The following is a 12,561-nucleotide window of genomic DNA, read 5'->3' on the forward strand; positions in this document are numbered from 1 at the left end:
ACCAAGCTTTTGTTCTACTTCATTCAGCATAAGTTCCCTGTCCCCCACAAGCTCGCTCCCCTTCATCTTTCAAGCCCCTTCCTTATACCTAAGGCACACTCCCACCTAGCTTTTCAAAACAGTGGTAGTATACTCCAGCAATAAAGCACTTCTGTACTCTCTGCTCTGCCACTTAAGAAGAAAGACTATTGCTGCTCCTCTTTTAAGGAGACCGTTTTAAAAACACCAAATCAGCTGCTCAGATGCAACCCTTACAAAAGCAAGGAAAGCAGTAAGCCAACGGTAAAGTGCTACTGCAAAACACCCACACCCTTTCAAAACCTCCTCCCCCATTTATATCCCCTATTTTCACACCACATTGCCTTCCCCCACCATCATTTCAGTGCTTCAGTACCAGGGTGGTACTAAAGCTCCAGTCCCTCTGGAAACATCTCTATTCTGGCCTGGAAGCCCAATCGCTGATGTGTGTGGGGTGTCCCCCTACTTGGTCAATGACAAGGGGGAATGCACTCTAGACATGTTCAAGGGCACTCCCGAGTCTCTCTACCGGTAAGACATTATTGGGTCAAGCCCTGCTTTGGAAAAAGATGCCTAACCTTCACGCTCCCACCACCACATAGGCCTTTCACTCCCAAGCCCACTCCATTCCACCATCCCCTCAATGGCCTGCCTCTAAGCCCACCCCCTCCTTTCGTAGTACGGCCCGTTCGCTCTCCTCAGCCTCGATTCCCTCTTCCTCTCCATCATCCCTTCTGCCCCCTCCCCTCTTTAGCACATCGACAGCGCTCAAGATGGGAGCCCCCTCGCCTCGTTCCCCCTCCTACTCCTCGACGTCTATCCCAGCCGCTATCGCGACAACCAACCCCCGACTCTTTTACCTCAGGCCGCAGCAGCAGCCGCCACCGCCGCAAAAGCACCGGGAAAGCGAGCCCCGCCCACCACTGAAGAGACAGAGAAAGAGCGAGCTGCGAAGGGTGCAGAAGCACAAGCCCCGTAGCCAATCAGGCAGGGGGAACTTCTTTTTCTTCAGCCAGTGGTTAGTCAGAACACCAGCCAATAGGAGCCACGGAGAGGCAATTTCCCCCTCTCGCCCATTTGTCTTCTCCCCCCCCCCCCCCGAGAACAACGGAGCCGTTCCAGCCTCGGAAGCCCTTCACCCGCCACCCAATCGGCCTCGGCGTTAGCAACGGCCAATCAGATGAAAGAGGCTGTTTTCGGCCAAAACGTGACTGGCTCGAGCCAATCCGGGTGCGCAGAACGTGGCAAGAAGTTGTGGATGCTCAACATTGCAACGCCCAGAAACAGTCGTTCTTTTTAATTCCCTCCCTTGTTTCCATCGCTTGAGCGAATGGAAGCGCAGACATGCTGATGGAAGAGAGCAAATAAATATTCGAACTCTTTCCGGAGAGGGCCGAGGGTTGAAATAGTTTGGTTTACCCGAGAAGCTAGCTATCTCGTAACAGGGTTCCTGTCTTTAATATCAGTGAAACAAGAATCAGTTTAACAGGTTAAGCTTCCACCACTACCACCGCGTTTCTGTATTAAGCAAAGTTGGATTTCGGCTTCTTGTACTTAAAAAAATAAATAAATCTTAAGAGCTTTGCCAGAGGGGGGAAATGGCAATTCAGTTTAGCAATCACAGTTCAAGCATTTAATGATTATCGTTATCGAAAGGGCAATGTGTAAATTGAAATGCCTTAATTTTTTTAAAAAAGTGTGCTCGCCGTCTCCAATCCTCAATGTCTTTTCTGTGGTCGGGTTCAAAGCATCGCCACCTTTTGGTTCCAGTAGTCACCCTCAAACGGTTAGAGTCTTACCTTTGAAAAGTCCTGTTAGCCCTCTCATTGGAAAATCTTCGACTAGATTGGTTATTCAGTGGTTAGGTAATGACCCTCTTCATATACTCAGAATAACTTCTTGAGCAGATCTCTTCATATTTCCAAGTCTAATCTGTGACACTTCAGATAAGTTCCGCGACTAAAGTATGGTGAGCTATGATTCATATTCAGAATGGGAATTTTCACTATTGAAATCCCCCTAAAATCTTTTATCTTTGGAGAAACCCACCATTTTCCTTCAGGCCTCAACGTAACGTGCATGACTCGTGGATTTGAGCCCCACATCTATCGTCATTTGTGCCCACAGCTCTTAACATCGCTGTTGCTTTTCTGAAACATGTACACACCCCACACATATTTTCTGTGTGTAAAGCCATTTCTCCTTAGGACCATTTTGCTTTCCCCAGGATATTTTTTTAAAACAGGAGTCCCGTTCCTTCCTGCTTTTCGCACAGCTCGACTGCGACACCTGCTGGGTTCAGCTAAGCTTGCAGGCTTTTCAAACCCACAAATCCTTAATACATCTCCAGCGAAAGGCAGATGTGCATGTCCACCAAAATTTATAATCCGGGCACCTGTACTCCCCCGCCAAAAAATAATTCATAAGAGTCTTAATAGAAATTAGCAAAACTGAGGGGAATGTGGAGGAGGAGAATTTCAGTATTTGTAAAGAGAGACTTGGAGGCTCAGGTCTGCCAAGATTTCACATTATCCTGTATAACTAGGTGTGACACTTATGAGAAGATGGTGGTTCTTCTCTACTGAGGAAGATGAAATAGTATTCCTGGGGCCAAACTCACAATAAATCTGGTACCAAACCTGGGCTCCTACTGGGAGGAAGGGCAGGATATAAATCAATAAATAAAAGAACTGATTTTTATATTGATCTATCAGGATTTTTTTAAGGCTTTAAAAAGCAACAACTCAAGACTACTTATGGTGCAAGTGGTTTAGAAATATAAGGAAGCTCATGCCACAGTTAGCTGGCTAAGGGGGTGGTCTGATTTTTGGGGTCTTATGTGAACAGTATTTTTATTATGTACCTGTTGATTTATATTTTGATATGTTGTTTTTGTATTTTTATTCCTTTGTATGTCGCCTAGAGTGACAGGTTGTCCTGCCAGATAGGCGTCAAATAAATTTTAGATAATAATAATAATAATAATAATAATAATAATAATAATAATAATAATAATAATAATAATAATAATAATAATAATAATAAAAGATGTAATCTTATGTACAGTTACTTGGAAGTAAAGCCCCTTCAGTACAACAAGATTGACTTCTGAGCAAGCATACACAGAAAAATTGTGTGCTAAAACACAGCCTTGAGGAATAACTGCTTGCTTGCTTATTTAAGAAATTTGTATCTAGCCTTCCCAATATAAAAGCTCTCAATGTTGCTTACGAATACAGCTAAAATGATATCATAACCAATCAACAATAGTAATTAATACAAACTAAAACAAAATAAAAAGAGTAAGAACAGCAATCAAATACAAATAAAAGCAGTCAGAGCTGGTAAATCCTGATAAGTATCTGCTCCACTCAATATACAATTCACTAACAGGAAAAAACAACCTTGTGGTTTAAGAACGTACCTATAGCCCACAGATATTTCTATCAAACTTTAAAAAGCAGGGAAATTGGGCAGCTGTAGTGAATGAACCAGGGGAGCAGGAGAACTGACCTCCTGTCTTGAGATATTGTACTGCCCTACAAATTTGTCAAAATGCAAACACAATTTGGGTTGGTCTTTCACAGTCCAATCCACTTCCTGTGTAGTTTGCCTCTGAGCATATGGTGAGTGGTGGCAATACCTGCCATCTCCAAAGATGGAGAATTACATTTTTGTATGTTTGTTGGTGTTGTTCTTACTTTGCTTTATTCCTGTTACTATTGTTTCTACAGAGAATCTAATCTAGAAAATTTTATTTCCCTCATTCATCCTAGAAACCTGTGTCAAATTTATTTTTATTAATTTCAAAGCCTTTTTATTGGTCAGTGTCATATGGTGAAGATGTTAGGAAATATTTTAATTCCAGGCCCCAAGAGTTGTTCAGAGATGCTAAATTGAAGCCAGAACAGAAGACTCTGAGTTTAGTTTCTCCTCTTGTGAGAAAGAACATTCAGAGGCGCCTTACAGACTGTAGCATCTTGGAAAAGAGATAAAATGTATCCCATTCTGGATTGTTGATATTTCCCTTATCTTGCCTCACTTTACCCATCCCGTGCATATTAACAGACTCAGCAGAAAAGAACAAGTGTTCCCAAAATACCTTGCAAGAATGTTTCCATAGTTTTACGTCATACTGCTGAATTGAGAACTTCCACAGGCACACTAGACCCATCCTTATCTCTATATAAATGTCAATCTAACTCTCTTCCTCGCCTCTTATCTCAAAATAAGTTTTCTTTGATTGACAAGTGTATAAGCTCTTTATCAAGTTCTTGCTTCTTAAGAATTATGAGAAATGTAACAAGGATAAACAGACGCGCTTGCTCATCTCTGTAATGTTGTATTTCCTTTGTTATGATATTATACTTTGTTTTGCTTATGAAACTATATAATGAGGCTTTACTGAATAAACGATGCTCTCTGCCCTGGCAGACTCCTGTCTGTGCAGCTCAGAGATCCCTCTTGATCAAGCAGTATTTTGTGTGTTGCTTTATGTTTGGTATCTGGCTGGACCACTAACAGGTAAATTAAATTACTAAGCTTGCGCTCCTATTTAGGGCTGAGGTGTGCGCTAGCTCACCCTTCCTGGGAGGGGAGGGGGTGTTTAAATTTGAACACAACAATTGGCGACCCAGATGGGACTCCACAGGATTCCATGCCACGTTTTGCAAAACACCCAGTCGCCCAAAGAGACTTTCTCTCAAATTGTGTTTTGCGGAACTGAGCAAACGGAACTGCTGGAGTAAAAAAACAAATTGAAATACAGTGGTGCCTGCCAGGTATCATAGGACAAAGTGAGTCTTGTTATGTTAATGTCAATGTTGTGACCCCCTTAAGTGTTATGTGCAGGATACGAAGGACGTCTTCGAATCAAGGTAGGCATGAAAAGAAAACCATGGTACAGTTATGTGTTAAAGTAACTGCAGTTGGGGCACCCAGGAATAGAGAGGTAGCCTCGGACTCGGTCCTTTGACGCAGCTTGTTTATATGGGGAAAAGAAGCTGCTAGACAAGGATAGTCCAGCGCAGCTGGCTTTCTGGTCCCTATGGAAAGTGGGGGCGCAGAACAGGCTTGCAGCTTGAATAATGGGTAGGAACATAACTGACATCCATCCTGCTCCTGGCTATTTTGCTGATGAACCCCACAGACGGCACCCCATTGGTCGCACTGCAATCACATTTACCCTGCCACATCTTAGCCCTCTGGATGGTGGAACCTCATCGGGGCTATTGTCTGACTCGGATTTACGAGTCGATGGTGAGCCATCTGGAAGGGGACCCAAGGTAGAAACTGAATCTACCAGCTCTAGCGAGGGTCAAAGCCCAACGCAAGGGCCAGGTTGGGACATGGACATAGAGGGCCAGTTACAGCACACACACAAGTACACCACACAGTTGTTTTTCAGATGCACAACAACAAGATCCAAAATTAAGCCAGCTAACGCGCTTGCGAAAACCCTGTCCACAAAAGGGGGGACGCCCCCATCCAGCTCCCATGCCCCTTTCTTCCTTCTTTCAACAGCAACGCTTCAACAGCAACAAATCATGGCAGAATGGAAAAGAAAAAGGGGGAGGGGAAAATGGGATGCTTGTGCTGTTGTCTTTGACGGGCGCGTTTCTTTCGCGTTGAGCACAAGATGTGGTTGAAATAGAATTTTAAGGAATGGAGTCAGCTGTTAGACTCCCATGTGTGTAGTGTGTAATATTTTCCCTTTTGGTTTTGTTTAAATGAACATATATGAATGAATACCCAAGTGTGAATTGGTTGTGAATGTGTGAAGGTTTTCTGTGGGAATGCTAAAAGGGAACTTTCTTCTCTTTGCTTTCATTTTTTAAAATAGTTTTCCTTGTTGCTTGGATCGGCTGTGCCGACACAAGGTTTAAAGAATTTAATCTGTTCCTTTAGCAACTTTTAGCAAACTTGTGATTTGATCTGTCTGTTAGGAGCCTTCGTTTTCAGGGTCAGTTAGAGGCAGGAGGGGGAGAGAGGAAAAAGTATTTTAAAACCGAGGCTTGAAGAATGAGAAAGGGGGGCAGAGGAGCATCAGAGCTCCCACACACGTACTACGCTCTCAAGGAATGCACCCAAGGACAGCAGGGACAGAGCCGAGGAGACCCTGGGTCTCGGTGCAAAACCTTGAGACCAAGAGATTCCTTCCTGGTTTTGGATCAGAGCTCTTCCACATGGCCACTTCGGGCATAGGATAAGTAATCTCTCTCTCTTACCTTTCACCTCTTGTAGTAATCGGGTCCTTTGATTTCTTTAGCTCACTAATGCTGCCATGCACCCAAGTAATTCTGTACTGCTCTTCTCTGAAATAATTGGAATGAGTGTAATTTCCTCTTCTTTCTTATTATGTTTTGCTGTCTCTTGTTTTAAATGCTGCAGTTAATCCAGAGGTTAAGGTATAGAGATTCCCTGGCACATTGTTACCCCCTCCCCTTCTGTGTTTGGCAAAAACCCTTGAGAACATTGCGTCTCCCTCCCCTTTCGCAAAGTTCTGGGAAACGAAGCCTTGCCAGTATTTTGAGCCGGTGGGACTAGGCACTTGGAAAATGCGGAAACAGGATTTGCACAGGATTTGCATAGGCTGACAGAGACTCTTATCTGGTTTGGATATCCCCCCCCTCTGTTTCTTTTCTTTTGAGAGTCAAATGCATGTTAAAGATTTGTTAGATTTGTTAGAAGTCAAAGGAGTAAGTTGGCTCAAGGCAGAGGAAGCCTTTGAAATAGAGCGCCTCCATTTGACTGAGCCTGAGGAAAAGGGAGTACTGAGATGGTTCTATGGTACGTGAAAGGAACCCCAGTTTCTATGGAGGAACAAGGGTAGTGGTAACAGTGAACAGGTTCAAGAGTCAGTGACTATTCGTGATGGGCAGGAAATGTGATTGTTTTAAGAGAAGAAAAGAGAATAATTTCTGTTCTATAATGTCTGAGTTCCCTTTTCTTTATTTGTGTTGATTTACTGGGTTTAGTGTGCTGTCTGTGTATGTGCGTGCTTAAATTACAGCCTCACCTTCCTTCCCCCACTTGCGCCAGAGGAACGGCGCGACCGCTGCCCCTTGCAGCCCGGTATACTTTTCTTATCTGTCAGTAATTGTATTTGTTTCTGTGCACATAAATCATGATTTAATTACAGGAATCGGTTCTCGACTGACCCAAGAAGTTTTTTGCTGGCACCTGCAAAGGGAAAGCTTTTCTTTATGCATTTTGTACATGGTTAGAAGTCTACTTGCTAACTCCTTTCAATTATAGGAAAAAATAGAAGCCATATAGAGTCATAATGCCAATTATTTCCTCCAATTCTTTGACATGAATCTGTTGATATTAAGGGTTTTTCATTTGTCTGTCTTATTTGATAAACGTTTATACATTAATAATGCCTGTTTTGTTTTTGCATGAGCGTAGAAGGGAATCTCCTCTTTTTGGCACCTTGAAAAGGAGGCATAGTTTTTGAAGTATTTAGTTTTTGTTGATTTGTCCTTGTTTATCCTTTTAATTTTTGTGTATAAGCTTTTTGGAGCTTTTTTGTCACCCAGGTATAAGGCTAAAGACATTGAGAAGTTTTCTGCTGTAGGAATTAGGTTCAATAGGTTTAAGAAATGTTTTTTCAGCAAGCAAATTGACTGAAAGGGAGACAGCATTCTCTTCCACTGGTTGAAAGGAAATCTGCGTACTCAAGATTAAAAGTTAAAGCAGCCCCTCCATTTTTTATAATAGTGTTTTTAATTGATGTTTATGTTTTAAGTCTAACTTGATCCTTATGGTTTACTATTTTTTTATACTATTTATTGACAGTGTTTTCCTAATTATGCCGATTTCTTTCAGCCAGGCCATATCCCAAGGAGAAGAGGAAGGGCCTTATTAATTATTATGTTATCTGTTATGTCATTACAAATTGTTTTTTTTTATTGTCAGTACTGGTTTCTTTCTCTCTCTGTAATCCCCCATTTCTGTAATCCCCTGTGCTTATTTACCCCACACCTTACCCGTTTGGGTGTATGGTTTTAGGAAATTACTTGTGTGTATTGTCCTTCCTGTCGTAATGTTTAATACCTTTCTTATCTCAATCCCTGCCATTTGACCATAACCACCGTGTAACAGAGGAACGTTTTTACCTAATATTTTATTTCCTTGGGAGCTCCCTTCTTTTTCAAGTTTCTTCAAGTTGTTTTCTTCAGTCTGTGTACACAGTGGACTGATTTCTTTATTCTACAGCGGTTTTGAATTTTAAAAAAATGATTGCTTTGTGTTGATTTTTGATGTTTGATGCGTGAGCGTAGGTTTGCCAAGGTGATTTAAGTAATAGTTGAAGGCAAGAGCTTGCGTAATCGATGGATACAGTTAAAGACCAGGGAATGAAGAATAGAAGTGCAAAAGCTAGGTATTTCCTAAAGAAAGCCCTGTGTGCCCATTGCAAGAAAGGGGAAGATGAGGCTACTGAGTACGTTGGAATATAGCATGTTGCAAAAAGTATGTAGAGGAGGCTGGAGAGCTGAGTTGAGGGATTGAAAAAGGTGACTATTTTCCTGCTTATCTTATTTTGCAGAAAACAAAGGCTTGAATGGTTTTAAGTGATGTTTTATTGACAAATGTTAACTGAAGGAGAAACAGCAAACGAACAGTTAATGCCAACAGTTCAAACCCTCCTCCTTTTTCCACTCTCTGAACCTCAAGGCTGAGGGTAAAATGCAACCCCTCCTTTCCCTAGTCCTTTTAGAATAGTATGGTTATAGTTTCGTATTCAACTGATTCTGAAGTATATTTAAGTACATAAACTGAAAAACATTTTTATGATTTAAGCTAGCTCGATCCTTTAAGTTTAACATTTTTTCCAGAGATTTTTATTTATTAACTGTGCTAATTCTTTTCAGCCAAGTCATGACCAACAGGAGGAATTTGAGGAATTGTACAACAAAGGCCTTATTAATGTTTATGTCTGGAAGCTACAAAATGTTCTTATCACAAATGCCGGCTTCTATCCTTTCCTATATCTGTTCACTATTCTTGCATCTGGCAAAGAGAAACTTAAGTTTCCTCTCCGGGGCTCTCTTTTTCTTTTCTGTTTTCCCAGCATTCCCGTGTCTTTCCCGTGAACTATACCTGGCCAGAGGCTTAGGAAACTCAAAATGTTAAAATGTGTTGTCATGTGTTTTTCTGTCTGAATCCCTTTGAATATTTTTTTGTTCCCCAATAATGGGAATACTCAGTTCCAGGTACAAAGTTGCTAAATTGATAGTTGCAACAATATCTTGGTTTTGTTACTTTTGTTCAGAAGTCATTCATCATCTGTGTTTTATTTTTATATTTTCTTTCCTGCGCTGAAGCATTTTCTTCCAAAGGAACGTTTTCTTTTTTTTGCATGTGTATCACAGAAGATTGCTATTTAAGGCAATTTTGATTAGATCCTTGAATTGCTCCAGAACCAGGACACGGATATTTTCCTGTACTGCTGCAATAACAGCATAGAGGCCTGCTTCATTCTACCCAACCACAGAACTATTTTCGGGTCTGTTTTGGCCATCAACCTGAAAAGGACACCTTGTGCAAGTTTGCAATCTTTTCATACAGTCACTCGGGGGGAGGGGGGAATGAAGATTATTTTTATTATTCCAGTTTCTTTGCCTAGCATTGGCAAAAAGACACACAAGTCCAGTTACAGCTTCCACTGAACATGAACAGGATGAACTTTGTGCAAGCCATTCCACAGTATGTTTAAAGACCATGATACTTGTTTTGTTTCCATTGTAATATTGAATGTAATTATTTATGCATTGTCCTTTAAGGATGTGTTGTTATTGTTGTTTTTCTTTTGATTGGTAGCAAATGTTGTACTTCTACAACTGACTCAAAGGCTTATGTTTTGCAACATTTAAATCACCTCAACACAGTATATCACGACGTGGAAGGCATTAAGACTTATTCTTCTTTCCCAAGTCTACAGAATGGTTTAACCGATGGCCGAGCTGGCACCAGTTTTTTCTTTACATTTTTCTGGGAATTTCCGGTTTTATTTTCTTACAATGCCTACCCAATTTATTTTCCCTCTTTTCCACTCTTGGACATCAGTGTCCAAGGAAGTCCCCTTGCCCCAGCGAATTTCCCCTCCAATGCCGACCTTTTACTTCTTTGAGTGACTCCAAATGGCTAGGACACCATGATGCAGCTATAATTTAAATAAGCCTTGTTTAAATTCGCCGCAAATGGGGGATTATTTGTTAGTATATATTTTATATGTTATGGCTATTTTGTTCTTTAGATGTTTTTGCTTTCCAAATCCCTTTGAGTGATTTTGTAATAGGGGGTTACTGAATTAGGCCATTTCAGAGGTGAGGTTCATCAGTATAGAGTTTTGGCCCATTTGTTTACTTTCTCACTCTGCCATAACAATCTAGGATTTGTGTTTGGAATCCCATCAAGATTGCTTTGCTCTCAAAATGATTACTGTATTTTATTGCTCTTTCATGCTATGGGTGCGGGTGCCTTAGAACATTTTGTGATTATGTTGTTATTGATAAGTACTATATACAACCTATGCTAACATATTTCAATAGATGCCTTTGTAGTATTAAGAAAATAGTAGGATGTGATTTTTCATTTAAAGTCCCTGTATGGACCATCCAGAGAATATTAGTTAATCCAGATTGTTTCAACACCTCAAACTCATTGCATTAGGTTATGACCTAGCTGATCTCCAGAAGTTACTTTCTCATCCTATGTTACAGAAACAATTAGAAGCAGTTAAACAAATGGGAGAGCAAGCTACACTCTAGATAACACGTGATTGCCGTACAGTCACTTACATTATAGATAAGCACTCACAGATATAGGCACATGGATGATTTTGAATTCCCTGTTTGGCTGGGGTAAGGACGCCAAAGGAGGTTTAACCCTTATAATGCACCCCATTGTGGTGATTTTGGTATTTCAGAAAATTCTGATCTTTGCCTAGCTGGCCCTTGTAATATGGATCCATCTCATATGGCACAGTTACACCCTGGAAGTCAGCATTGGAGCCCGGGGGCAGATCTGTGAAAGGACGGCTGTGTATATCTGCCTTCTAGCTATAACAGGGGGGGAGTGATACGGCTTGGCTAACCCCATTTTGGTTCAAGTGGAACCCAGGAGGTGCAACGCCAAGAGCTATAACTCCCACCCCCATTCTCACATACCCCCACCTGTTGGTATGGCTGGTAATGCGTTCTAGAGGTTTGTGCACAGGAAAAGCAAGGGCAAAGTTAAAACGCTGTTGCATAAATGTTATCTTATTCCTTGGCGGATACACCCCACCCACAGTGAATTCCATTGTTCTTTAGAAAGATCTTTAGTGTTTTAGTGTCAATTAGAAGCACACATGCAGATACACACATACCATTTACCCTACAAGTCAGAGCAGCTGGGATCTCTGAAATAGGACACACATGGTACTTACCATAGTGGGCTCTACTGAACCTCACTGCCTCAGACCACTAGCTGTCCCTCTTTTTCCCCTCACCTTAAGTTCAAGTAAACTCCCTTAGGACCATCTGTAGTTAAATGCAGCTTGCTGATTGATCCGTGGGCTCAATCAGCGCTGAAATGGGGGAATTGTTAGGAAATATTTTAATTCCAGGCCCCAAGAGTTGTTCAGAGATGCTAAATTGAAGCCAGAACAGAAGACTCTGAGTTTAGTTTCTCCTCTTGTGAGAAAGAACATTCAGAGGCGCCTTACAGACTGTAGCATCTTGGAAAAGAGATAAAATGTATCCCATTCTGGATTATTGATATTTCCCTTATCTTGCCTCACTTTACCCATCCCGTGCATATTAACAGACTCAGCAGAAAAGAACAAGTGTTCCCAAAATACCTTGCAAGAATGTTTCCATAGTTTTACTGCTGAATTGAGAACTTCCACAGGCACACTAGACTCATCCTTATCTCTATATAAATGTCAATCTAACTCTCTTCCTCGCCTCTTATCTCAAAATAAGTTTTCTTTGATTGACAAGTGTATAAGCTCTTTATCAAGTTCTCGCTTCTTAAGAATTATGAGAAATGTAACAAGGATAAACAGACGCGCTTGCTCATCTCTGTAATGTTGTATTTCCTTTGTTATGATATTATACTTTGTTTTGCTTATGAAACTATATAATGAGGCTTTACTGAATAAACGATGCTCTCTGCCCTGGCAGACTCCTGTCTGTGCAGCTCAGAGATCCCTCTTGATCAAGCAGTATTTTGTGTGTTGCTTTATGTTTGGTATCTGGCTGGACCACTAACAGGTAAATTAAATTACTAAGCTTGCGCTCCTATTTAGGGCTGAGGTGTGCGCTAGCTCACCCTTCCTGGGAGGGGAGGGGGTGTTTAAATTTGAACACAACAAAGACAGCCTTTTGTGTTTCAAATTGGAGGTTATGTTCTATTTCTATTTTGGGTGCATTAACAGTTGAATCTGAAACTGCAGTTTGATGTAAAATCAGACTGATTACAATATGTTGCTACTTCAGGAATGACTCTAGCTGTTGGAAAAAACAAATGTAGCCTGCCCAAGATGCATGTTTT

At 41.3% G+C, this 12,561-nt stretch overlaps 1 protein-coding gene and 1 long non-coding RNA gene across 6 annotated transcripts in view; one reads left to right on the forward strand and one right to left on the reverse strand.

Annotated features, from left to right (window-relative positions):
• The window catches only part of SPATS2 (spermatogenesis associated serine rich 2), a 64,918-nt gene extending 58,436 nt beyond the window's left edge, over positions 1-6,482 (reverse strand). For 4 of the 5 annotated variants that reach the window (XM_061615407.1, XM_061615409.1, XM_061615406.1 and 1 more), the window contains exon 1: positions 879-1,055. The gene's annotated coding sequence lies outside the window, so the exon portion shown is untranslated. Of the gene's footprint in view, positions 1-878; positions 1,056-6,245 lie in introns of those variants that run through there. The other variant, XM_061615411.1, reaches the window with a different exon arrangement.
• On the forward strand, positions 4,731-12,229 carry LOC133379680 (uncharacterized). The gene is made up of 2 exons (XR_009761240.1): positions 4,731-4,895; positions 9,396-12,229. It is a non-coding gene; the product is annotated as an uncharacterized LOC133379680 (long non-coding RNA).
• The last annotated feature ends 332 nt before the right edge of the window (positions 12,230-12,561 follow it).

This window comes from Rhineura floridana, chromosome 3, assembly GCF_030035675.1.
Source record: "Rhineura floridana isolate rRhiFlo1 chromosome 3, rRhiFlo1.hap2, whole genome shotgun sequence".
In the NCBI taxonomy this organism is placed as follows: domain Eukaryota; kingdom Metazoa; phylum Chordata; class Lepidosauria; order Squamata; family Rhineuridae; genus Rhineura; species Rhineura floridana.